General features: G+C 45.1%; 2 protein-coding genes across 7 annotated transcripts in view; one reads left to right on the top strand and one right to left on the bottom strand.

Moving 5' to 3' along the window:
* Positions 1–3,939, bottom strand: part of BLVRA (biliverdin reductase A) — a 45,920-nt gene extending 41,981 nt beyond the window's left edge. For 3 of the 4 annotated variants that reach the window (XM_078342288.1, XM_009002101.5, XM_002751362.7), the window contains exon 1: positions 3,402–3,469. The gene's annotated coding sequence lies outside the window, so the exon portion shown is untranslated. Of the gene's footprint in view, positions 1–3,401; positions 3,470–3,789 lie in introns of those variants that run through there. The other variant, XM_035253279.3, reaches the window with a different exon arrangement.
* The window catches only part of COA1 (cytochrome c oxidase assembly factor 1), a 199,628-nt gene that overhangs the window by 48,314 nt on the left and 125,525 nt on the right, over positions 1–25,789 (top strand). For 2 of the 3 annotated variants that reach the window (XM_078342306.1, XM_078342311.1), the window contains exon 4: positions 2,444–2,517. The exons of the other annotated variant lie outside the window; for it this stretch is intronic. The gene's annotated coding sequence lies outside the window, so the exon portion shown is untranslated. The remainder of the gene's footprint in view (positions 1–2,443; positions 2,518–25,789) is intronic. 3 annotated transcript variants of the gene reach the window in all.

Here is a 25,789-nt window from a genome sequence, read left to right as displayed (position 1 = left end):
TTTGAGATTCAACTACAAAAATAGAGGCCTGCACTGACCTATAAGGGAGCAGCTAGACAGAATGGCTATTGAAATGTAAATTAATTAAATATAGCATATTTTCATAGTCACGGAAAATTCTATTGTATGGCACTTTATTCTTTTTTCCCTTGGACTAATTTCTTGTACTTATACTTTCTCTCATCTCAATTCCTGGTCATATTTATCTTCTATTTATTTGTTACTATTCTATGTGATTTTGTTGCAAATGACCTTAATTCCTTTGTGGAACAATTTGGGACACTGTACTTTTGAAACATGGGTGTGTATATATATCACTGTTCTTGAGAGTTCAACCTTGGTTTCTGACCAAGGCAGACCTAGCAGCCCGTAGAATGTAGCTATTTGCTCATAGCTCAAAGACTCAAGAGAGGCTGGGTGAAGTGGCTCATGCCTGTAATCCCAGCACTTTGGGTGGTTGAGGTGGGTGGATTTCTTGAGGTCAGGAGTTTGAGACCAGCCTGGCCAACATGGTGAGACCCCGTCTCTACTAGAAATAGAAAAGTTAGCCGGGCGTGGTGCCACAGGCCTATAATCCCAGCTACTAGGGAAGCTGAAGCAGAAGAATCACTTGAACCTGGGAGGCGGTTGTTGGAGTGAGTCAAGATTGTGTCACTGCACTCCAGCCTGGGCAACAAGAGCAAGACTCTGTCTCCAGAAAAAAAAAAAAAAAAAAAAAAATATATATATATATATATATATATATATAAATAATATTATATAATTATATATAATACATATAATTATATTTTATATATATAATATTATATATATATATTTTTCTCATTCTGATTCCTCGGCTTTCTGAGTAGCTGGGGTTACAGGCAAGCACCACCATACCCAGCTAATTTATATATTTATTTTATTATATATATATATTTATATATATTATATATTTATTTTATATATATATTGAATATATATATATCTAGAACATATTAAAGGTTATTTCTTTTTCTTGCATTTCCAGAAAAGCCTCCTAAAAAATATATATGTAAAATATATAATATATATAACTATGTATATAAAATTAATATATAATATATACAAATATATATATAAAATAAAATAAATATATAAACTAGCTGGGTATGGTGGTGCTTGCCTATAACCCCAACTACTCAGGAAGCTGAGGAATGAGAATCACTTGAACCCAGGAGACAGAGGTTGCAGTGAGCCAAGATGGTGTTGCTGTGCTCCAGTCTGAACCACATAGGAGACTCTGTGCCAACAAAATAGGACTCCTTTGGGAGGCCGAGGTGGGTAGATCACAAGGTCAGGAGTTTGAGACCAGATTGGCCAACATAGTGAAACCACATCTCTACTAAAAAAATACAAAAATTATCCAGGCACGGTGGCGTGGACCTGTAATCCCAGCTACTCAGGAGGCTGAGGTGGGAGAATTGCTTGAACCAGGGAGGCGGAGGTTACAGTGAGCCAAGATCACACCACTGCACTCCAGTTTGGGTGACAGAGCAAGACTCTGCCTCAAAAAAAAAAAAAAAAGACTCAAGAGAACATTGTCAGGAACTAAGCTCCCCTGTCCAAAGGCACTATATTCAGTATTTTAAAAAAATAAACAAAAATGTATATACTGTCCATTAATGAAAAGTTTTACTATTTGATTAAAGCTTAATTTGAAGCTGAGTAATGAAATGTCTTTTTCAAATGCCAAAATATATGGCTATCAACTTATTTCTAAATCTTATATGATTTATGACAAAAAAACAAATGCCCCAATCTGTTACCACTGATACATATATGCGATCATGTAATCAGAGTCCTGGATACGCCAAGGAGAATCAGGAATAAAAATGCTGCCGTGGCTCCTACACTGTGATTCCCTGCCAGCCCACGGCACTGGTGGAGTGTCACCTCTACGCAGAAGCCCATGCAAGTCTGAGTATTTTACCAGATTTTCAGTTCTGTAAAAAATGACTGGGAGTAGTAAGCAGTGTAGATCAAAGAGTAAATACAATGAGAACAGAGATGAAAATTAATAAATGTGGCCCAAAGTGGCAGATCTTTGACTCTACTCAGATGCTAACTGGGTAGGCAGCGGGTACAGAGAATAAAAAAGTAAAGATCACATATGAAATGTGGGAAAACACACTGAGAATTATTCCTAAAAGTTCAAGTATAATTAGGGCGCCTTTCGTAAATTTTAGCTCTCTGGCTACACAATCTGCCTTATGATACTGTCTAATATTTGACTTAAGTTTGTGATTTATGGAATGCATAACGTTAAGGGAAGGATGAGCATATTTATCAATACAATCTTTTGGGAAATAATTAGCAATATACCAATACCTTTATTTCCATAATTTAAATAACTTCTTGGAAATCGTATTATAGGACCTACATTAATGATGGAAAATCTTCAGCAGTGTTGCTTGCTTTGTAGGTGGTGATTATGACTGCTACCATTTACTGAATCCTTCCCATGCTGAAAACCCTACTGTAAGCTATTTATGCTCGGTAAGTCATTTATTCTTCAGGGCCATTTAACCAAGTAAGCATTATGATTATCCCCACTTTTACAGGTGAGAAAACTGAGGCACCAAGATTAGATCGCACAGCGGTATAACAGGATGGAAAACTCCTATCATTTAACGAGCGTTAAGTGAAAAAAATTAGTATCCAAAACTGTAACTCTGATGCTGCAAATCCTTTTTATCATTTAAGTAGCTGTGAGGGTTGGGGTTAGGGTTCGGGTTAATACCCTAACCTAATTATTAGCCCTGTTTCTGAGTACTTCATATGTAGAGTGCACTTTACAGAACACTGTCATGTAATCCTCAAACCATGTAATCAATCAATGTAAATGAATTGATAAGTTTCCAGTTTCCAAAGACGAAAGCGGAGATAGGAGAGGCCAAGTGCCTGCGCCGCGCCAGGTTCGTCCCCGCGGAGCGGACCTCAGGGCGTCCCGGGCAGGTCCCGGCCGAGCTCGCGGCTCCGCGGTGGCGACGCCCGGGCCCAGCCGCTCGAGCTCCCGGAGCCGCCGGACTACGCGGCACGCCGGACGCCGAGCCTGCTCGCCCGGGTCTACATAAAAACCGAAGCCACGGGCAATCTCAACAGACACGGAGACTTAATTTTTTAGACCGTCTTTTGTGTATTTGAGAAAACCCCTCGTCGGGATCCGGGCCGCGGGGCCTCTGACCGCGTCCTCGCGCCGGGCCCGGGCGGGGCCGGGCGGGGCGGGGCAGGCGGCGCCCAGGCTGCGTCCCGGCTCTCGCAGTAGCGGGCCCGGGCCTCCCGCGGGCCTGGGGCTTCGAGCTCAGGCCGAGCGCTCTATGGAAGCCGCGCTCGACCCCCGCTCCCCCGCGTGCGACCCCCGTTCCTCGCGCGCGCCTCACCTGACCCGTGTACCGCTCTCCGTGCAGCCTTCGGGCGCCGCCGGCTTTGCGGACCGGGGCGGGATCCCAGCTCCGATTGGCTGCCCGGCTGGGTGGCGGGGACCGGGAGGGGACGGGAGGTGGAGGGGAAGAGTGAGGACGGGAAGGGGAGGGAGGGGCCCGGCCTCGCGCGGTCGCGCGTGAGAAGCCGGCCTCTGCGCCCTGGGCCTGGCGCCTGGGGCCGTGAGAACTGCCCGTGCGCCTGCCCTGTTCTCTGCACCCAGCTTGGTGGCGAGGGTGGGTGGTAGGTGCTCGCCGATCGGAGGGCGTAAGAAGTGGCCGAGCCCCTCACGGTGTGCCTGGCCCCAGCGTGGGGGTGTCGCATCCCTCTTACCCGGCCCCCACTCACCACGTAGAACCCACTGGGTCCCTTTGGTATTAGTGGCCCCGGCCCGACTGAACCGGCGCCGAGGCTTCCTTGAGTTCTTCGTGTAATTCTGAGAGCGGAGTGAATATCCAGGAGGCCGGTGTCCTGCTCTTGGGTAGCTAGGAAGTGAACGGTGTCCTAGGGAACTGCCTGGGCTCTTATCCACCTGGGAATGGGCTTGTTGGGGATCCTGACGTGGTAAAAGCCAGGGAGCTTCTAGCCTAGCAGGGCTGGGGGAGAAACTAGGTAGAGAGGTGGGTTAGGCTGAAGAACAGAGATCTCTTTGATCTTAAAAGCAGCGTTCTGACTGGTAGGGCTGACCGGCATTTCGCCCTCCAAAAACGTTCTTGTACTTTATTCCGTGACCTGACAAGCCTGCTTAAGTGAGGTTTTGTTGGGTGCCAAGAGAGAAAGGTTTGGCTTTGAATTCATCTCCAGGCGGGGCCTGTCTCCTGAACTCCATACTTCCCTATCCAGCTGCCTAGGTAATACCTCCTCTTGGATCTCTACAATAAATTTCAATCTCAACACATCCCAATCTGTGCCCTTGATGTCTTCCCCATAGCATCACCATCTCAATGGCGTTAAGGACAGAAACCAGGTGTTAAGGACAGAAACCTTGCTGTTACCCGGCACTCAGCTTTCTCTCACATTTCACCTCCAGGGCCCAAAAATTCTGTTGGTTGGACCTCCCTAGCATACTCAGAGCCCGACCACTTCTTACCTCTGCCTCCATCATCTCCCACCTTGGTCACGACAGTGGTCTCTTCCCCGATCTCCCTGCAGTCTGTCCCTATACAGCAGCCATAGTGACCCTAAAGAAAGCCAAATCCAATTCCTCTTCTGCTCGAAACCTTCCCAGGGGTTTCCCAAACTCAGAGTAAAAGCCAAAGCCCTTCACGATTGCCCCTCTGTTACCTCTGCAGCCTCATCTGCTACTGCCTCCCCACTGCCTCACTCTGCTCCAGTCACTCTGGCCTCTGTGCTATTTCTTTTTTCTTTGGAGACGGAGTCTCGCTCTACTGCCCATGGTGGAGTGCAGTGGCACGACCTTGGCTCGCTGCAACCTCCACCTCTGGGGTTCAAGTGATTCTCCTGCCTCAACCTCCCGAGTAGCTGGGATTACAGGCATGCACCACCATGCCCAGCTAATTTTCTCGTATTTTTAGTAGAGACAGGGTTTCACCAGGTTGGCCAGACTGCTCTCAAACTTCTGACCTCAGGTGATCCACCCACCTTGGCCTCCCAAAGTGTTGGGAATACAGGCGTGAGCCACTGCACCTGTCCCCTCCGTGCTATTTCTTGCGCAAGGCAGACAGGGCTTTGCTGCAGGGTCTTTGCATGGGCTTGCCTCTGTTTGGAATGCATGACTGCTTCTCATGCTTACTGATCTTTGCTCAAATGCTGCCTCATTGAGAACTACCCTGACCACTCCATTCAGAATTGCCACCTGCCCTGCTCCTGACTTATTTGTTTAGCTCCTGACTGAATTTGTTTATTTAGCTTATTGTTTATTATCTGTCTCTTCTATCCTCCTCTCCCTGCTGCTGCCCCTTGGCCCATGATATGTCCTTTCTCAGAAAAATAACTGCCACTAGAGAGGTACCATATTTCCACTGTCAAGGCCTAGGACATAAGCCAAACTCTGGGGTCTGAATGTGTAGTCACTTGAAATAAACCACAAGAGGAAAGTGTGATTCCCCAAAAGGACATGCTGACTGCTGCTGCCAGAAGGGATGCTGGCTGGGCAAAACCACAGATGTTCACTTGCTGAGTCAGACCAGTGCATCCAGAGGAGCTTTGGGAAAGCCTGTGAGAGGGGCCCTCTATGCCCTTGAGAGCAGAGTTGAAGACCTCTAACCCCCTCACTTTTTTGTAATGATGTCTTATGAATGCATTAATTTACTTATCCTTCTAAAGTCTGGTTTTGTATTCAGTTTCTACTTTTTGAGTAAGAGCTTCCTGTTCTACAAAGTGGCGACCCTCTTCAACCTGAAGAACTCTGTGGGAGGTTGGGGGGCAGTAAGACTGCTGGAGGCCACAGGTGACAGAAACCCTACCCAAACAGATTAATAGTCAGGAAGTGTATTAAGGATCCAGCTCCATTCTCTTGTCGTTCCCTCAGCTCTTTTTCCCCATGTGTAACAAAATATGAAAGTATAGATTTTGATTTGGACGACAAGATACACGAATGTCAAATTCTAGGAACAGATCTCCAAGGATATAAGAAGGAATCAGATGGGAATCACCTGTAATTCCAGCACTTTGGGAGGCCTAGGCGGGCAGGTTGCTTGAGGCCAGCCTGAGCAATATAGCAAGACCCCGTCTCTACTAAAAATACAAAAAACAGCCAGGTATGGTGGCATGTACCTGTAGTCCCAGCTAATCCAGGAGGGAGGCTGAGGCATGAGAATCACTTGAACCCGGGAGACAGAGGTTGCAGTGAGACAAGATTGCACCAATACACTCCAGCCTGGGCAACAGAGTGAGACTCTGTCTCAAAATAAATAAATAAATGAAAGTTAAAAAATCAAATAAATAAATCAAAAGAAGGAATTAAAGAGTGGAAGGAGGGTTGGGTGAAGAAATCCCTGATGGAGGCCAGGTGCGGTGGCTCATGCCTGTACTCCCAGCACTTTGGGAGGCTGAGGCAGGTGGAACACTTGAGGTCAGGAGTTTGAGACCAGCCTTGGCAACATGGTGAAACCACGTCTCTACTAGAAATACAAAAACTAGCTGGGCACCGTGGGGCATATCTGTAGTCCCAGCTACTCAAGCGCTGATGCAGGAGAATCACTTGAACCAGAATGGCAGAGGTTGCAGTGAGCTAAGATCTCCCCACTTCACTCCAGCCTGGGCGACAGAGTGAGACTCTGTCTCAAAAAAAGAAAAAAGGGCAGGGCATGGTGGCTCATACCTGTAATCCCAGCAGTTTGGGAGGCTGAGGTGGGCAGATAACCTGAGGTCAGGAGTTCAAGACCAGTCTGGCCAACATGGTGAAAACTCATCTCTACTAAAAATACAAAAAGTAATTTAGCTGGGCATGGTGGCACCTGCCTGTAATCCCAGCTACTCAGGAGGCTGAGGCAGGAGAATGGCTTGAACCCAGGAGGCAGAGGTTACAGTGAGCTGAGATCATGCCATTTGACTCCAGCCTGGGCGACAAGAGCAAGAAAGACTCTGTCTCAAAAAAAAGAAGGAAAAGAAAAAAGAAATCTCTGATAGAGCTTTGGCTGTGCTGTGAGTCTGAGTTTACCTCCTCCCCACTGAGGGAAGCTTCAGGCAGCCCATTTCCTTCACTTCATGCCTGCAGGCTTCCAGTCATTTGGGGAGCTTGTCAGGGATGTTGGTGCACATGGAGACTCTCTGGTCTGTCATTTACCTCCCACCTGAAAAAGGCAGGCAGTGTGGCTGTCAGCCCACACATGCAGAGGGGTCCCAGGATGCATTTGTGTTTCCCATGGATAAGATATGGATTGTGCAGGAGACAGTTCCCTTGGATCTGGTCCAGTAAGGCTGCCTGGAAGGGCAGGAAGCTGTCAGTGAATGCCAGATATGTAGAGGTGAGGAAGAAGTCACAGTATATCCGCCCAGGAGAATTGCTGGAGAGAGGTCCAGCATGGTCATCTCCAAGGAGTTTATGAATGCTACAGTCCAAAAAATAACATCCTGTATTGCCATAGTCCAGTTCAGGCTACTATAACAATAGTCCAATACAGGCTACTATAATAAAAGATCTTGGACTGGGTAATTTATAAACAGCAGAAATTTATGGCTCTTAGTTCTAGGGGCTGGGAAGTCTAAGATCGGGGTGTCAGGAGGTACAGTGTCTGGTGAGGGCTCACTGCGTCCTACATGGCACAAGGGGCAAGGCAGCTCCCTTCAACCTTTTTTTTTTTCTGAGACGGGATCTCACTCTGTCACCCAGCCTGGAGTGCAGTGGCTCATCAAAGCTCACTGCAGCCTCTGGCTCCTGGTGGAGCCTACTGAGTAGCTGGGATTATAGGTGTGTGCCACCATGCCCAGCTAATTTTTAAAGTTTTTTTTTTTTTGTAGAGACGAGGCCTTGCTATATTGCCTGCACTAGTCTTGAACTTGTGCACTCAAGAGATCCTCTGCTTTGGCCTCCCAAAGTGCTGAGATTACAGGTGTGAGCCACCACACCCAACCAAGATGTTGTTTTGAAAGCATCTCAGGCAGAAGCAGGAGAGTGCAGTATCCAGCATGCATTACTCTATTTATGAAACCCTCTGAGATGCCACCAGGGAAGGGGGTCACTGAGTAAGGTTCTGCAAGTACAGGTAGAAATAATTATCTAGAAGAAAAAGGAGAATATGTGTAAATGTGAACCTTTGTATAGATACAGGTGACAGAGGTTTGAAAACATCAGAAAAATATGGTTTTCCAAAATTTTGAATGTGGGGAACACACAGTGGGGGAAGCATTCCATATTTTCCATTATAGCAGAAAAGAAACCCATATACCCTTGACAAGGATGCATCTGGATTCCCTTTAAGATTTGAAGGAATGGCCAGGGGCAAATTGGCTCAAGCCCGTAATCCCAGCACTTTGGGAGGTTGAGGCAGGGGATCAGCTGAGGTCAAGAGTTCAAGACCAGTCTGACCAACATGGAGAAACCCCATCTCTCTATTGAAAATACAAACTTAGCCAGGCGTGGTGGCAAATGCCTGTAATCCCAGCTACTCGGGAGGCTGAGACAGAAGAATTGCTTGAACCTGGGAGGTGGAGGTTGTGGTTAGTTGATATTGCTCCATTGCACTCTGGCCTGGGCAACAAGAGCAAAACTCTGTCTCAAAAAAAAAAAACAAAACAAAAAAAAAAAAAGGTTTCCTTCCTCAGAAGAGAATTCCCAGGAAAACCTGCCTCATTTTTGAAAAAGGAAGCAGTGATCTAAAATGTTATTTAAAATGTTTAATAGAAAAATGATTCGACTATCTGTTTTATCATTTACCTCTCCACCCCATTGGCTTCCTCGGTAATCTGCAGTGGGTTTTCTTTTTTATTGACCAGTATTTTATTTTTCTTCTGCAAAATGTGCTAACCCATGCCAATTACACACAGCTTTAGGATGGCACACCCACTTTTTCCCCCCCACTACCTGGGCGATAGACTTATCAAGAATCAGGGTAGTGAAGAGACTACCCTGAGTGGAATTGTGTCCCCCCAGAAAAGATACATTGAAGTCCTAACCTTTGTTCCTCAGAATGCGACTGTGGAGACAGGGTCTTTACAGAGGTAATCAAGTTAAAATGAGGTAATTAGGGGAGTCCTGTCTACTGTGACTGGTGTCCTTATGAGAAGAAAAAGTAAAATATTCTTCCTTATGAGAAGAAAAAGTAAAATTGTTAAGTAGTATTGACTCACATGATCACAGGGTCCCACAACAGGCCGTTTGCAAGCTGAGGAGCAAGGAAGCCAGTTGGAGTCCCAAAGCTGGAGACCGTTCAACGTTCCAGGGCAGGAAGTAGCCAGCACAGGAGAAAGATGAGGCTGGGAGGCTAAGTCAGTCTAGTCTTTCCATGTTCCTCTGCCTGCTTTCATTCTGGCTGCACTGACAGCTGATTAGAATGTGCCCACCCAGACTGAGGGAGGGTCTCCCTTTCCCAGTCTACTGGCTCAAATGTTAATCTCCTTTGGCAACACCCTCACAGACATACCCGGGAACAATACTCGGCATCCTTCGATCCAATCAAATGGACAGTATTAACCATCACAGGCCCTCACACAGAGAAAATGACCATACGAAGACGAGAATTGGACTGATGCATCTAGAAGCCAAGAAGTGCTAACGGCTGCCAGTAAACAACCTGCAGCCAAGGAGAATCAGGGAAAGAGCCTTCCCCTACAGGTTGCAGAGGACGCACAGCCCTGCTGACACCCTGATTTCAGACTTCCAGTCTCCAGAACGGAGGCAATACGTTTGTGTTGCTCTAAGCCACCTGGCTTGTGGAACTCTGTTGGGTGGCCCTACAAACCAATGCAGCCTGTGTATGCCAATGCCAGTTATATTTTTTATTGTAATTACACAATTTAAGTAAACATATAAGCCCATGAATTAATTTAAAAAGAAGTTGTTCTTAAACAAATTAAGTTGAACGCTTTGGAAAGACTTGATAGAAGAGGGTGATTGAAAAAATTGCTGTTGGATTAGAAGTGGGCAAGCAACTGTAAAATGCTGGAAGAAAAAAATGTAGGGTTCTGTACTCAGAGTACTCTGAAAGTATTTTAAAGTTCTCCTTTAAAGAAATAAAGACTAGAAATCTTTGATGATGCCTGGTGTAGGTCATGCCATGATGATATGAAACTCTAGGGCAGGTGCCATGGATCAAGCCTATAATCCCAGCACTTTGGGAGTCCCAGGCAGGTAGATTGCTTGAGTCCAGGAGTTCAAGACCAGCTTGGGTAACATAGCAAGATCTCGTCTCTACAAAAAATACAAAAATTAGCCACGTGTGGTGGTGCATGTTTGTAGTCCCACCTATTTGGGAGGCTAAGGTGGGAATGAAGCAGGAAAGGTGAGACACAAACCTCTCAAACACAGAACTGAGCAAGGAAGTGGCTTTTTATTTGGCTGTGAGCTGCGGGGGGCTACAGCCTCATTTACCGAGCTCCCCGAGAAACAGCTTCTTTTCCCTTTTATAGGCTTACAATGCTAAAGGGGAAACTGAGGTGAAACTATGTCATTGTCCATTGGCTGGACGTCCGACCTTCAATCTTTTAGCTTCACTGATTTGTTAGTTCATATGCAGTGTGAGCAGGAACAGGCAGGGGAGGGGGTTTACAGAGACCAGACAAAGACAGTAAATTATTAGTTGGCAGAGGTGTTTCCAGGAGGGAGCCTTGGCCTTGCAGACGTGGGGGCGTGACCCAGTGCTGGGCTCCAGCTGGTAGGGATACATTTATTTGTAACTCTTTCAAGGTTTACAGATAGCAGACATGCTGGGATCCAAAAAGAGAGTTATTTTCCCAGCTCTTCAGTATTTTATTTCTTTTTTTTCACTCTCCTTCCCATCCGGAAGAGAGGAGGAGGTGGAAGCCAGGAAGTGAGAGGAGGGGAGGGGGTCTCCCCTCTCAGGAGGATAGCTTGAGCCTGGGAGGTCGAGAGGCTGCAGTGAGCTGTGATCACGCCACTCCACTCCAGCCTGGGTGACAGAGGGAGAACCTGTCACACACATATTCACACACAGACACACACACACAGACACACACACACACAAAACCAACCTTTAGTCATCAGTGACACATTCAAATAAATGGTTCGAATCTATAGAAAAAATTGGCAATCAAATATATATTTATGTGTTTTAGTTTAAGTTATGTGAGGTATGTGTGTATCATTAAAAAAATTTTATTTTAATTTAAAAAATAGAGACAGGATCTCGTCTCACTATGTTGCCCAGGTTGGTCTTGAACTTTTGGGCTCAACCAATCTTTTTGCCTCAGCCTCAGGGTGCTGGGATGAACCATGGTGCTCAGCCCTGTGTATAATTTTTTTTTTTTTTTGAAGCGTATTCTCGCTCTGTCATCCAGGCTGGAATGCAGTGACATGGTCTCAGCTCACTGTAACTTCCGCCTCCCAGGTTCAAGCAATTCTCCTGCCTCAGCCTCCTGAATAGTTAGGTCTACAGGCACACGCTGCCACACCCAGCTATTTTTTTTTTCTTTTGTATTTTAGTAGAGATGGGGTTTCACCACGTTATCCAGGCTGGCTTGCATTCCTGAGCTCAGGCAATCCACCCACCTTGGCCTCCCAAAGTGCTTGGATTACAGGCATGAGCCACCGAGCCAGGCCTGTGTAAGAAATTTTAAGTAATTCTTTATTTTGACTTTTGTGGTTAACTGATCATCTATGTGCAAACTAAATGAGCAAGGGGGCCTCTATGATATTGTTTTGAGCTTTCAGAACTAGATATGAGTTTGAAAATTGGTTCAAGGAGCTGTGTGTATTGTGCAAGTTACTAAATTTTTCTAAGTTCCAGTTTCCTCATTTGTATAAAATGGGAATAATACCTACGACACTACAAATGTTGTGAAATTAAATGACACAATGAACTCAAAGGGTCTAGTAGTATTAGATGCTTTCCAACTTAAAGTGGTAGAGAACTCCCAGAACTTTGGGAGGCTGAGGTGGGCAGATCACAAGGTCAGGAGTTCGAGACAAGCCTGGTCAATATGGTGAAACCCTGTCTCTACTAAAAAATGCAAAAATTGGCCGGGCGTGGTGGCTCATGCCTATAATCCCAGCACTTTGGGAGGCCGAGGCGGGTGGATCACGAGGTCAAGAGATCGAGACCATCCTGGTCAACATGGTAAAACGCCATCTCTACTAAAAATACAAAAATTAGCTGGGCATGGTGGTGCGTGCCTGTAGTCCCAGCTACTCGGAAAGCTGAGACAGGAGAATTGCTTGAACCCAGAAGGCAGAGGTTGCGGTGAGCCAAGATTGTGCCATTGCACTCCAGCCTGGGTAACAAGAGCGAAACTCCGTCTCAAAAAAAAAAATACAAAATTAGCTGGGCATGGTGGTGGGCATCTGTAATTCCAGCTACTTGGGAGGCTAAAGTAGCTGGAATTACAGATGGTTGGTCTTGAACTTTTGGGCTCAAGCAATCTTTTTCCTCAGCCCCAGGGTGCTGAGCCATGGTGCTCAGCAGGAGAATCTCTTGAATCCAGGAGGTGGAGGTTGCAGTGAGCTGAGATCATACCGCTGTACTCCAGCCTGTGCAACAGAGTAAGAATGTTTCAAGAAAAACAAAAAAGTGGGAGGAAACTCACTCTACCATGGCTTAAACAAAAAGACAATAAATTGATTTGTGATGCTAATGAAATTCTAAGGGAGCATTGGCTCCAGTCACAGTCCTGCAAATAATGAGAACCATAGTCTCAGTCCTGCTAGTAATGTCCCAGAACCTGGTTTCTCTGTGTACATCTGTCAACTACTCCTTGTTGGGTCAATCCTTGGACACAATCTCTCTAGCAAGATGTGCACAGCAGGCATTTTTTTCCCCCATATCTTCCTAAGTTCAAGTTCAGTGGCAAAGAGTGCCTGCTAAAGCCCCTCTTGGAGCCCCGTAAAGTGCTTTCTCGCATCCCTTTCTGTTATGGTTTGGATCTGCGTCCCCGCCCAAACTTATGTCAATTATAATCCCCAGCATTGGAGGTGGGGCCTGGTAGGAGGCAACTGGATCATGAAGGCAGATTTCCCTCTTGGTGCTTGTCGTGAGATCTGGTCATTTAAAAGTGTGTGTCACTTCCCCTGCACCTCTCTTGCTCCTGACTTAGCCACATGAGTCTGTTTCCCCTTCCGCCATGATTGTAAGTTTTCTGAGGCCTTCCCAGAGGCCAAGCAGATTCCAGTGGCAGCGACTACAGCCATCATGCCAGCTACAGCAGGGGCTGCACACTCCATGGAGCTGGTGGGAGCCCTGCTCCTTCTGAGTTGTGGTGGGAGCTGCCTTGCTCCTGCTGCAACTGCCCAAATGTGGCTGCAGACCCAGGCCTCCAGCTCTAGGGAGCAGGCAGGAGCCACGTCCTCCTGGGCAGTGTGACAGCCGCCCAAACCTCAGCTGTGGATCCAAGCCTCCCTGTGCTCTTGGTGGGGACTGGGAGCAGGTAGGCTCTGCCCTCCTGGGTGCAGATGCAGCCTCCCAACCACAGCTGAAGACCTGGACCTCCCACTCCACAGAGCAGGCAGAAGCTGGGAGAAACGGGAGCCCCACCCCTTCCCAGTTGGTGGGGCAGGAACTCCTGGGGTGCAGTATTGGCCTCCCTCCCAGGTGCAGGACCCAGGCATCTCTGCACCCTGTGCCCTTGGGGGCCCAGGAAGAGCCCCCTACCTCCCTGCAGGCTGGGGTGTCTGCTTCTGCTGCCTGACCTCTCTCCTCTCTTGGGGCCTAATCTGATCTCAGAGAGGGGTTGGAGCTAAGCTGCAGGGCCATGAATGGCAGTGGGAGGCAGACAGATAGATTCCTGGGTGGAAGGGGGCAGATCCCTGGCAAGGCCCCCCGCTTCAGGTCAGGAAGAGCCTAAAGGCTGGGGGGCCGGCTGAGAGACCTGCAGACTGGAGTGGGGACTTGGTGCCTCTTCCACCCCTGCATGGCCACCCATGGACCAATTGGCATGCACTTCCTCCCCTCTGAAGTCCATAAAAGCCCTGGGCTCAGCCAGAGGAGGGCAGAGGGTGGAGAGTACAGAGAGAGATGACGGGACAGGACGACCAGCTGCAGAGAGGAGATACTCTCTCTGTTGAGAGCTTCAGGGACCTGCAGAGATGTCAGGACTACTAGCTGCAGAGAGGAGTGACCCTCTCCAGGGCCCCCTCTCAGCTGAGAGCTGAACACTCCACAGGATGACCTGCCTACAGAGAGGAGCTATCCCTTGCTGGTCTCCTCTGAGATGTTCTAACAGTTAATAAAGCTCATCTTCATCTTGCTTACCCTTCACTTATCAGCATACCTCATTCTTCCTGGATGCGGGACAAGAACTTTGACAAGAACTCAAGCAAAGGTGCCACTGGTCACAGAGGTTTCTGGCCAGGAAATCAAAACCCCAAAGATCCCATAACACCAGCATGATGCTTCCTGTACAGCCTGTGGAACTATGAGCCAGTTGAACCTCTGTTTTTTACGAATTACCCAGTCTCAGGTATTTTTTTACAGCAGTGCCAGAGAACAGACTAATACACCTTCATGCTGATTAGGCTACATAATTACCTCTGGGTTAATCCCTGTCCCAGAGGAAAGCATGACTTGATTTGGAGGGAGTAGGTCTGATGCTCCACACAAAGCATGTGCGCTAGGCGGGGTGAGGGAGTTCTCTCCAGAGAAACTGGAGCAGTATTAAGAGCAAGGGAAATGGATTCTGGGTAGCAAAAAACACTGTTCATACACTAGCGCTGAGGGTAATGTCTAGTAAGAAGTCAGCATTAGCTGACTCCCTGCAGTGTCTTGCACCTCAAACCCTTAATTCCAGCTTCCCTTTGGCTTTAGTGAGAGCACTGCCTTTGCTAGGGCAGATGCTCCTGGCATCCCCCCAACTCTGCTCTTCCCTTCGATTATTTATATATTTATTTATCAAGATGGAGTGTCGCTCTATTGCCCAGGCTGGAGTGCAGTGGTGCGATCTCGGCTCACTGCCGCTTTTGCTTCCTGGGTTCAAGTGATTCTCCTGCCTCTGTCTCCTGAGTAGCTGGGATTACAGGCACCCACCACTATGCCCGGCTAATCTGTTGTTTTAGTAGAGATGGGGTTTAACCATATTGGCTGGGCTGGTCTCGAACTCCTGACCTCAGGTGATCCGCCCACCTTGGCCTCCCAAAGTGCTAGGATTACAGGTGTGAGCCACGGCGCCCGGCTCCCTTTGGTTTTAAATACTCAGCTGTGAACCCAGCTCATCTGCCAGGCCAGAATGTGGCAAATATATCCTGTCCCAGTCCTGCTCTTCTAACTGCCTGGCAATGTGTTTGGCTATTAGGGCCATTATCAGCCCATCCCTCCCATCCACCACTCTAGTTTAGGCCAGTGCCTCTCAGTTCCAGGACATTGAGATGTGGTAAAGTATTAACTTCTTTATGAATCTGTACATTTAATGCTTATCCTTAATTTTTGGTCTTTCCGAACTTAAGTCTTAATTTTTGTCTAAGCCACAGACGGAAACTTAGCTATCTCCTGTTATTTGCATTGGAAAATTCGACTTTGTCCCCTTCTTTAAGTGTCCGTAGTGTGGTAGTTGTCTACCCGGTAATTCATAGTTGGCTGTTCGATTCAATACTGTGGTAGAAACAAGGAATCAACCCCGATATCTGTTCTCTTTCCTTTGCTTCTCCAAATGTTGCCTGGACACATGCTGCCCAGAATAGACCATGTTACGTAGCCTCCTTCGCAGCAAAGTATGGTTATGGATTAAGTTTGAATTGGAAGCATGCAAACTGAAATGACTTGTACAATTTCCAAGGCATTCCCTTAAAAGACAAGCGTGTTCCCTCAACTGCTCAGGTTTCCTTCCATTTTGGCTGGAATGTGGATCCAGTGGACATGGTGGCGTGGCCTTTTTGCCTTTGTGGAACAGGGCAACACCCTAGAACAGGGAATGGCATATTTCTTCTGTAAAGGGCCAGATGGTAAATATTTTCAGCTTTATGGGACACCCAGGCTCTGTCACAGCTGCTAACTCTGCTGCTGCAGGGGAAAGCAACCACAGGCAATATGGAACGTGGCTGTGTTCTAGGAAGACTTTATTTGCCAAAACAGTCAGCGGCTGAATTTTCTCCACAGGCTGTAGTTGGCTGGCCCCAAACCTAGAACACAATAAGGCGAGAATATAAAAAACAAGCGGGGCCAGGCTTAGTAGCTCACACCTGTAATCCCAGCACTTTGGGAGGCTGAGATGGGCCTACCACTTGAGACCAGGAGTTGGAAACCAGCCTGGGCAATATGGCAAAACCCCGTCTTTACAAAAAAAATTGCAAACATTAGCTGGGTGTGGTGCTGCCTGCCTCTAGTCCCAGCTACTTGGGAGGCTGAGGCCAGAGAATCACTTCAGCCTGGGAGGTTGAGGTTGCAGAGAGCTGAGACCACGCCACTGCACTCCAGCCTGGGCAACAGAGAGATCCTGTCTCAAAAAAGAAAAGAAAGTAATAAAACGCTTCTGTCCTCAACACTATCGAGGTATGAGGGGTAGGGGAGAGTTAACTGGTCTTCTATAAGAGATCTCTTTTGTTTAAGCCACTGTATTTTGGGGAATTGTTGTTTTGGCAGCTGTATCTTAGTAATTTTTATTTTTTAAATATCATCAAGCCAGAATCTTCTTAACTTTTTGGACCACAAATCTCAGTCCTTTTCTCTCAGTTTCTCAGACTCAGTCCTCACAGGACCCTGCGAAGTTATAAACTGGCTTGAATCCTAGAAATTCTCATGTAATCTACAAAGCTCTCAGGCCACTCTCCCTGTTTTGTTTTGTTTTTCTTTCCTTTTACCAGCAGTTTCCTCAGTGTTTCTCAGCGTCCTGAAGTCTGGCTTCTACCTCTGTCCTCCACTGTAACTGAAGATCCCTATTGCCAGCGTGGGCTTCCCAAGCGTCACTCTGCTGGGCCTCTCCATTGCATCTGCCATGGTGACCCCCTTCCGCAGCCCCTTCTCCCCACGGCTCCCTTCTTTCCTGCTTTCCTGAAGCTGTCCCGCTTAAGTTCTGCAGCACTAACCTATCCTTCCGCGTTTCTTCCTCATACATCTCTGCCTAATTCAGCTTAGCCACTTGCATTAGTTATTCTTCCCCTGCCTAGCCCTTCATGTTGACAATATGGACAGTTGCACACTTGGTTCTTGTCAGTCCCCTCCTGAATTCCCACAAATTCCCTAGGCTTCCCTCATTCGTTGTAGCCTAATGACTTCTGAATATGTACCTTCAGGCTAGATTGCTCTCTGAAGCTCAAACCTATATGCCCAACTGCCTGTCTTGTTCCAGGCGATCTTCTAAATCTGTCATTCTTGGGCTTGGTGCAGTGGCTCACACCTGTAATCCCAGCAGTTTGGGAGGCCAAGGCACGCTCATCACTTGAGGCCAGGAGTTCAAGATCAGCCTGGCCAATGTGCTGAAACTCCGTCTCTACTATAAATACAAAAAATAGCCAGGTGTGGTGGTCCGAGCCTGTAATCCCAACTAGTCAGGAGGCTGAAGCAGGAGATTCACTTGAACTCTGGTGGTAGAGGTTGGAGTGAGCCAAATGGTGCCACTGCACTCCAGCCTGGCCAACAGAGTGAGACTGCTTAAAAAATAAAATAAGGCCGGGCGCGGTGGCTCACGCCTGTAATCCCAGCACTCTGGGAGGCCGAGGTGGGCAGATCACAAGGTCAAGAGATCGAGACTGAGACCATCCTGGCCAACACACACAGTGAAACCCCGTCTCTACTAAAATACAAAAATTAGCTGGGCGTGGTAGGGTGCGCCTGTAGTCCCAGCTACTTGGGAGGCTGAGGCAGGAGAGTTGCTTGAAGCTGGGAGATGGAGGTTGCAGTGAGCTGAGATTGTGCCACCGCACTCCAGCCTGGCACCTGGCTGAAGAGTGAGACTCTGTCTCAAAAAAATAAACAAAAAATAAAATAAATCTGTCATTTCCTTTTCATTTATTCGTTGGAATTTTTCTATTCGGAAGAATTTTCCCTCATCAGCTCTTTGGTTAGCCTGAAATATAGTATATACAGATAATGCATGTGAATGCGTGTTTGTTTTCCCTCACTGACCCATATTCAGAACACTGTGGGTGTTCTAACAACTACAAACAAGAATCAGGGAATTTGTTTTCCTTAGTTACCACTATGGATTCCAGGTTTTCATATAGATTTAATGAATTTTGATTCAAGATAGTCATTATTTATTTTGATGCTCAAATTTGCCTCATATTTGGCCAGGTCCAGTTTGTGTCTGCATTCTTTTAATGTGACTCCAGTCGTCTTTGATAGCTTCCTGCTTTCAGATATAACAAGATACTTCAGGTTCATTTTTCATACTTCCCATCCCCTATCTGGAGACAATAATTTCTTCAAAGAGTCCTGGTTTCTCTTGGAGAATGGTATTAAAGACCACAATCCAAGCACTAGGGGTGTTCATTGCTAATTGGTTGTCATTATTTATAGGACTATCTAGTAAACAGGGCTAGGAAATTATTTGTTTGTTTGTTTGAGACAGGGTCTTATTCTGTTGTCTGAACTAGAGCGCAGTGGTGTGGCCATAGCTCACTATAACCTCCAACTCCTGGGCTCAAGCAATCCTCCTGCCTCTACCTCCTAAAGTGCTGGGATTACAGGCCGAGCCATCATGCCTGGCCTGGAAATATTTATTTCTTTGGGAGAGAAAAATAAGTTAATTCTATTTATTACCAATACTTTTAATTCAAAATAAAGACTACTAGGTTTTTATTCTTTGATTTTGTATTTGAATCTCATTTTCTTGTTGTGAAAATATTTTTTCCCAGCAACACTTACATAATTATTTATTGTCTTTTATCTTAATACACATTAAATATACAAACTATTATAATGACATAAAAATAATATTACTACAAACAGAAACGTACTGAATTCAATTTATAACTTCTTTGCATGTATTTTTGTAATAAGATGTATAGTTAAAATACAGTGCTTTAAGGTGATGATAATTATGACCGGGCACAGTGGCTCCTGTCACCTCTAATCCCAGTACTTTGGGAGGCTGAGTCAGGAAGATCACTTGAGGTCAGGAGTTCGAGACCATCCTGGCCAACGTGGTGAAACCCTGTCTCTGCTAAAAATACAAACATTATCTGGGCGTGGTGGCGCTTGCCTGTAATCCCAGCTACTTGGGAGGCTGAGGTACAAGAATCACTTGAAACTGGGAGGCGGAGGTGGCAGTGAGCTGAGATTGCACTACTGCACTCCAGCCTGGGAAAAAAGTAAAGAAAAAGGAAAAAAAATAAAGTCACGATAATCTTCCTCCAAGTGTTCATACCACTATCTTTTTTTTTTTTTTGAGACAGGGTCTTACTCTGTGACCCAGGCAGGAGTGCAGTGGCATGATCTCGGCTCACTGCAACCTCTGCCTCTCAGGTTCCAGTAACCTTCCCACCTCAGCCTTCTGAGTAGCTGGGACTGTAGGTGTGTGCCACCACACCAGGCTAGTTTTTGTATTTTTAGTAGAGACAGGATTTCGCCGTGTTTCCCAGGCTGGTCTTCAACTCCCGAGCTCAAGCAATCCACTTGCTTTGGCTTCCTGAAGTGTTGGAATTACAGGCATTAGTCACTGCACCTGGTCCTAACTTTATTCTGAATTAGCCTCATTTGTTTAATTTTTTTTGTTTTTAGAGTTTGACTTTTAAATATATTTTTAATTTAGATTTTTGTTTTAATTTATATATACCATATATTTGGTTCCAAAATAAAAACCATAAAACTTGTTTTTTTCAGAGGTTTATTTTCCATCTCTATTTCCTTTTCTCTGTTCTTCCCCTGTTTCCTATAAAATGGGAATTTAGGTCATTTCCAATTCTATGCATTAAAAACAATGCTCGGCCGGGCACGGTGGCTCAAGCCTGTAATCCCAGCACTTTGGGAGGCCGAGGCGGGTGGATCACGAGGTCAAAAGATCGAGACCGTCCTGGTCAACATGGTGAAACCCCGTCTCTACTAAAAATTACAAAACATTAGCTGGGCACAGTGGCGCGTGCCTGTAATCCCAGCTACTCAGGAGGCTGAGGCAGGAGAATTGCCTGAACCCAGGGGGCGGAGGTTACGGTGAGCCGAGATTGCGCCATTGCACTCCAGCCTGGGTAACAAGAGCGAAACTCCGTCTCAAAAAAAAAAAAAAAAAAAAAAACAATGCTCAAGGATGTATATTTTTATATTGCTTAAAGTTGTGTATTCAGAGTAGATTCCCAGAAGTAGGATGGCTGTGTCAAAAAATACCTATTAGGTTTGTTAGACATGGCTGAATTCCCTTTCAGAAGAGTTGCATAAATTTGAAAATCCACCAGCAATGAGGTTTATTTCCCTACAGCCCCACCAGCAGAATGTATTGTCATACTTTAACATTTTTGCCTGTGTGAAGTATTATGTCAGTTGTATTTTTCTATAGTGAATGAGTTTAAACTTGTTTTTTATATTTTTCACGGCCTTTATATTGCGAATTGTCAGTTCTTGTCTTTTTCCAACTTTGTATTGAATTTTTGGTTCTTTGTCCTTCAACTGACAAGATTTCTTTATAAATTAGGGATATAAATTTACATGATATATTTATTTCTGTTTTTGGAGACAGAGTCTTACTTTGTCACCCAGGCTGGAGTGCAGTGATGTGATTGTAACTTACTGCAGCCTCGAATTCCTGGACTCAAGTGATCCTCCTGCCTTGGCCTCCTCAGTAGGTGGGACTACAGGCATATGTCACCATGCCCAGATAATTTTTAATTCTTTTTTTTTTTTTTTTATAGAGAAGGGGGTCATACTATGCTGCCTGTGCTGATCTTGGATCCCTGGCCTTAAGTGATCCTCCCTCTTGAAACTCCCAAAGCACCCCCACAATATATCGTTTGGCTGCACCCACATGATATATTGCAAATTGAATATTTTCTTCCATTTTGTATGTTGTCTTTTGATTTTTTATAGTGCTTTTGTTATGCAAAATTTTAAAATTTAATTTTTTGTTAAATTTATCAATCTTTCAATGCCTCTAGATTTTAAGCCACAGTTTTAAAAACCTTTTCCTACTCAAAAGTGTAATAGGAATGCACCCATGATCTTTTTCCCCTTTCTTCTTGTATAGTTTTATTTTTTTACGTATAGATTCTTAATCCATTTGGAGTTTCTTCTTGTTAATGGTGTGAAGTATGAATGTGATTTTATCATTTTTCCAAGTGGCTACCTAGTTTTCTCAGCACCATTTATTAAAATACCTACCTCAGTGATTTGAGATATGGCTTCTATCTAAATTTCCATATGTACAGTACTTGGGTCTATTTCTGAGCTTTCTATAATATTCCACTTATCTACTTACCTATTCCTATGCCAATATTTAATTACAGCAGCTTCAGAGTGTGTTTTAATGTCTAATAAGGCTAGCCTCACAGTTTTTCTTTTTCATTGTTTTCCTGGCTACTCTGCAATCTCTGCTTTTCCATATAAACTTCAGTATTGACTTGTCTGATGCTGTAAAATGGCTTTTTGGTAATTTCTTTGAGATTGCATTCAGTTCATAAATTAGCTTAGGGAGAACTGTCATCTTTATAATGTCGAGAATTTTTTTGTTTTTAAATGGTGATGTTCTAGTTTGTATCTTTCAAGGGTGTTTTAAAATCTTATGTAGGTTTTGCATATTTCTTCATAAATTCAATTCAAGTGTTTAATCTTTCTCTTGCTATCATAAATAGGGTTTTCTCTACCTTTTTGTCCTCTGTTTAATGTCTGTGTCTATGAAGGCATATATGATATGATCATCATATGTTAACTTTATGGCCTGAATTTTTAATAAATCATGTCACTACTCGAGTTATTTTTATCATTGATTCTCTGAGGGTTTTCAGGTTTAACTATCATATCATCTGCAAACAAAAATAGTTACAGCTGGGTGCAGTGGCTCACACCTGTAATCCCAGCACTTTGGGAGGCCGAGACTGGAGGATCACTTGAGGCCAGGAGTTCAAGCCTGGCCAATACAGTGAAACTCCATCTCTAACAAAAAATACAAAAATTAGCCAGGCATGGTGGCATGTGCCTGTAGTCCCAGCTACTTGGGAGGCTGAGGCACGAGAATTGCTTGAACCTGGGAGGCGGAAGTTGCAGCGAGCCGAGATCATGCCAGTCACTGGACTCCAGCCTGGGCAACAGAGTGAGAGCCTGTCTCAAACAAACAAACAAAGAAACAAACAAACAAACAAAACAGGTGTGGTGGCTCACGCCTGTAATCCCAGCACTTTGGGAGGCCGATGTGGGCAGATTCCAAAGTCAAGAGTTTGAGGCCAGCCTGGCCAATATGGTGAAACCCTGTCTCTACTAAAAATACAAAAATTAGCTGGGCGTGGTGGCAGGTGCCTGTAGTTCCAGCTGCTTGGGAGGCTGAGGCAGGAGAATCGCTTGAACCTGGGAGGCAGAGGTTGTAGTGAGCCAAGACCTCACCACTGCATTCCAGCCTGGGTGACAGAGTGAGACTCCATCTCAAATAAAAACAAAAACAAAGAAATAGTTTTACTTATATGTTATTTACTCTTCTAACTGATTCCTCTCTACAATGTCACATTGTGGTGAAAATTGTTGCCTTGTTTCTGACCCTAGTGGAAATATTTCTAGTGTTTCCCATTAAGATATTGACTTTACAACTAAAATATGTGTGTGTATGTATGTATGTGTGTAAACATTGTCATATTGAGAAAGTCTCCTTCAATTCCTTTTTTCTTAAGAGTACTTTTTTAATCATGAAAAGGTATTAAGATTTATCAAAGGGTTTTTTCATCATTTATGGAAAGAACCCTGTGAATTTTTCCTTACATATATTAACATGGTGTATTACATTAATGGGGTTCCTGACGTTAGACCAGTGTTGCATCCTGGAATAAATCCATTTATTTGTGGCACATTGTTTTCTTAATGTGGTGTAGGTTCTGTTTGCTAATATTTATGTTTCTGCATTCAATATTCATGACCTTAACCTGTAGTTTTCTTTCTGAGCACTGATTTGATCTGGTTTGGCATCAATGTTATACTTGCTTTATAAAAGGAGTTAAGAAGTTTTTCTTCCTTTTCAATGTTCTAGAATAATGTATAAAACACTGGGACTATTTGGTCTTTGAAAGTTCAGTAGATTTTCTCTGTGAGACTGGCTGGGACTGGTGCTTTGGGGGAGTAGTTCCTTAACAACAGTCTCTACTTCTCTTATGGGGATAAGTTTGCTTAACAAAGAATGTGATCAATTTTGGTATTTTTTTCTGCTTCAAAGAACACCATCAAGAAAGTGAAAAGGCAACTCATAGAATAAGATAAATTTGTTTTTGCAAATTATGTATCTGATAAGGGACTTGTATCTAGAATATATGAAGAAGTCTTGTAACTCATTTAAAAAAAAAAAAGACCAAGAAACCAATTTAAAAAGGGACAAAGGACCTACACAGACATTTCTCCAAAGAAGATGTATATACTGAAGTTGGAAAGATGCTCAACACCAGTACTTGTCAAGGAGACGCAAATACAAAACAATGAAACACCACTTTGCTTCCACTAGAAAGGTGATTTTGTTTGTATGTCATCTCATGTTGAATTGTAATCCCCAGTATTGGAGGTGGGGTCTGGTGGGAGGTGATTGGATCGAGGGGTAGATTCCTCATGAATGGTTTAGCACCATTCTCTTGGTGCTGTCCTCTTGATATTTAGTTCTCATGAGATCTGATAGATTAAAAGTGTGTAGCACCTCCCTCCAACTCTCTCTTTTGCTCCTGTTCCTGCCATGTGAGACTCTAGCTTCCCCCTTTGCCATCCGCCATGTTTGAAAGCTCCCTGAAGCCTCCCCAGAAGCAGGTGTACTGTGCTTCCTGTATAGCCTGCAGAACCATGAGCCAATTAAACCTCTTTTCTTATAAATTACCCAGTATTGGGCAGTGGCTCACCCCTGTAATCTCAGCACTTTGGGAGACTGAGGTGGGTAGATCACCTGAGGTCAGGAGTTTGAGACCAGCCTGGACAATATGGCAAAACCCCATGTTGATGTTCTATACTGAAAAATACAAAAATTAGTCTGGCGTGCTGGTGGGCCTGTAATCCCAGCTACTTGGGAGGCTGAGGCAAGAGTATCACTCGAAACTGGGAGGTGGAGATTCCAGTGAGCCAAGATTGTGCCACTGCACTCTAGCCTAGGTGACAGAGCAAGACTCCATCTCAAAAATAAATATATAATAAATAACCCAGTGTTAGGCATTTGTTTACAGCAGTGCAAGAACAGCCTAATACAGATGGCTAAAATAAAAGACAGTTCATGGTGGTATGTGTTCCTGCAGCTATTCAGAAAGCTGAGGTGGGAGGATCCCTGGAGCCCAGGAGGTTGAGGCTGCAGTGAGCCAAAATCTTGCCACTGCACCCCAGCCTGGGTTACAAAATGAGACCCTGTCTCAAAAAAAAAAAAAAAAGGTAAAATCATTCACATCTGCTGGTCATCGTTTGTTTTATAAAGCATTGGATGAAATCATCTTTCAGAGTAAGAGGAAGAATTGGAGCACAGAAATTTAATTATAGTAGGTTTGCAATAACCTTGGCATAAAGTGTTTTGGACAATCTGACTACTAAATGAAATAATTTATTGGAAGCTTTAAAAATCCAAGGTGAAGATGCTACTAAGTTTCTCACAAAGTAACACTGGCTGTAATGAAAGATATATTTTAACTGAAAAGAGCATACTTGCCATAAAGTTATAGAGATGGAGAACAGATTAGTGGTTGCTAGGGGTTACAGAGAGGGTCTGGCAGGAAAGACAGGAACTGACTGTGGCTATGAAAGGGAAGTAAAAGGGATCCTTGTGATGTTATGAAATTGTTTTGAATCTTTTTTTTTTTTTTTAAGACAGAGTCTTTCTCTGTAGCCCAGGCTGGAGTGCAGTAGTGCAATCTTGGCTAACTGCAACCTCCGCCTTCCGGGTTCAAGAAATTCCCCATCTCAGCCTCACGAGTAGCTGGGATTACAGGTACCTGCCACCACACTCAGCTAATTTTTGTATTTTTAGTAGAGATGGGGTTTCACCATCTTGGCCAGGCTGGTCTTGAACTCCTGACTTTTTGATTCACTTACCTCGGCCTCCCAAAGTGTTGGGATTACAGGCGTGAGCCACTGTGCCCAGCCTGTTTTGAATCTTAACTGGGGTGATGGTAAGATGAATAGAAATGTGATAAAATTGCATAGAACTACACACACACACACACACACACACACACTGTACATATAAAATTGGTGAAATCTGAATAAATTCTGTGGATCGTACCAATGCAAACTTCCTGGTGTTACATCATTTTGTGGGTGTCAATTTTTCTGGTTGGAAACCTCTGTAGCTGAGATGCCTTTGCCCGAGTCCTTGTCCCACATCCAGGAAGAATGAGGTATGCAGACAAGTCAAGGGTGAAGAAGAAGAGTTTTATTTAGTGTTAGAATAGTTCATAGGAGTGGGTAGCTCCTCTCTGTAGGCTGGTCCTCTTGTTGAGTGTTCAGCTCTCAGCAGAGAGGAGGCCCTGAAGAGGGTGGCTCCTCTCCACAGGCAAGTCGTTTGGATGCCTCTGCAGGTTTCTGAAGCGCTTACCAGAGAGGGTGGCAGGTCATCTCTGCAGCTCTCAGTGGAGAGGGTACTCCTCTCTGCAGCTGGTCCTCCCTTCCTCTGCCCTCTTCCACCTCTGGCCATCCTCTGCCCTGCTCTGGCTGAGCCCAGGACTTTATGGATGTCAGGGGGGAGGAAAGGCCTGCTATTGGTCCAT

Source organism: Callithrix jacchus, chromosome 11 (genome assembly GCF_049354715.1).
Source record: "Callithrix jacchus isolate 240 chromosome 11, calJac240_pri, whole genome shotgun sequence".
Classification (NCBI taxonomy): Eukaryota; Metazoa; Chordata; class Mammalia; order Primates; family Cebidae; genus Callithrix; species Callithrix jacchus.
Note: the sequence above shows the minus strand (reverse complement) of the source record. Positions and strands in the feature narration are given on the sequence as shown.